The sequence below is a fragment of the Malaclemys terrapin genome, chromosome 1, assembly GCF_027887155.1.
Source record: "Malaclemys terrapin pileata isolate rMalTer1 chromosome 1, rMalTer1.hap1, whole genome shotgun sequence".
NCBI lineage: Eukaryota > Metazoa > Chordata > Testudines > Emydidae > Malaclemys > Malaclemys terrapin.
Genome location: NC_071505.1, coordinates 166,895,054 through 166,897,046, shown reverse-complemented (window position 1 = coordinate 166,897,046; position 1,993 = coordinate 166,895,054).

Sequence of the window (1,993 nt, the reverse complement as noted above, 5' to 3'; positions counted from 1 at the left end):
CTTTTGTGGTTCTCCTTTCATTTTACTGCCCTTCTGGAATGAGGTTCTTCCTGTCTGTTGCAGAATCACTCTGCCTAATCAACTCTCTTGTTTGCTCTCTCTAAAGCTTTCCCTTCATCTCTCCTACAAACAATTCCCCCCTATAAAGTGTTTTTCTCTCTCTTTCTCTAATTTCTTTTTCAGTTTTTCTTTCTTTCTTTCTTTCTTTCTTTCTTTCAACACTGTACTGTGTACTCAATATAAAAATAAGTTGTATAGCTAAACTCAGGGCTGGTCTCAGCAGGCTCTATTAAGGGTGTTATTATCAACCTCCCACTGGCTATGAGGAGAGCTAAGCTTTGGCTGAATCAGAGGCCTCTTTCCCTTTCTCCCCCAAACCTTTATAGGCATAGGCTGTAGTTCTATACAACCCCTATTACTGACAATGGGAATCCATTTCATGGCCCATTTTGTGTATTGTACTGCCATCATGTGGTCATGTGTAGATGCATCTCTCTCATCTGCATCATCAGTTCTCTTTTTTTTTTTTAGTTTATTACACACCGTTTCTGTAATTTGGACAACAGGAATTTGTTGTTCTTTGAACATTTAACTTGCTTTCCTAGGAAAAGAGTGCAATGACCAAGGAAGTTTTTAAATGAGCTCAGGACTTTTTCAGAGGTATTTATGCGGTGGAGAAAGGATTAATTAAATAGCAATAAGCCTATTAAAATGGGGGGGGGGGGATTCATCCATCATGGGTTCCACAGCAACCCCGTTTTTTCCATGGTCAGAATTCTTTGTCTGGGGGGAGCAAAGCTTAGATGGCTTCTAACAGAGGAATGGGGCTCTGTTATTGCTACAGAGGTTTCTCAGGGTGTAGGCTTGGTAGAATTCTAATTTTTTTAATATATAATTTCAACAGATATCATGTTTATTTTTAAGCATTTGTTCCTATTTTTATCTATTTAAATGTTTACATTTGCAGAAAATTATGGGTGTGGGAGTCAGGCAATAATTATTTAATGACAGTAGATGTTGAGATAAAAATGTTAAAGCTTTATAACCATTAACACACAAATCATCAACATCATATAAATAAATGGAGTTATCCTATCTCCTAGAACTGGAAGGGACCTTGAAAGGTCATCGAGTCCAGCCCCCTGTCTTCACTAGCAGGACCAAGTACTGATTTTGCCCTAGATCCCTAAGTGGCCCCCTCAAGGATTGAACTCACAACCCTGGGTTTAAACCACTGAGCTATCCCTCCCCCCTGCTGACCATAAAAATATACAAAGTAATTAGCCTTCAATTAAACCTTTAATCCTCAAGTAGCATTTTTCTTATTTTGTCTATCTGTAAATTTCAATGATCATCAATGGGAATATTTTTTTGGCTGTGTGTGTACAATGAAATTGATGTTTGTTGATATGTACTGTTAGAAATTTGATAGGCTTGGAAAGGTTAATGTGCCTCTTTCACTGTCTGTCTTCTTCTGTGGGTCTGTTATTCCCCCTCCCCTCTTTTTTTCTCTATCTTACCATCTTTGCCTCATTGTGTGACTTCCTCTGTGTCTGCCTTTCTTTGTATATGCAACTGTGTAGATATGTGTAAGTATTACTAATTATTGTTATTATGGCAGGAATATAGAGGCCTCAGCCAGCTTAGAGGCTCCATTGTGCGAGGCACTGTAAAACCTATTGTAACAGTTCCTGCCCCAGACAGCTTAAATGTCATTCTGTCTATTTCTGTCTCACTTTTTCTGTGTGGCTCAGTCTCGAGTGTCCCTAACACTTTATTCTCTGAATGAAACTGCATGCACATGGTTCCAATTTCATACTTCACAGTTTCAATCACTTAAAAGCACTTGGCATACAAGGAAAGGCAGGCTATTGCGGGCATAGGGGGCTGCAAGGAAAGAAGCACATGGTGGAGAGTGAGTAGGAGACAAACAGAGGATTACAAGAAGTGCAGATAATAAGAAAGAGAGTGGGAGAAAATGAAATCTACTTTG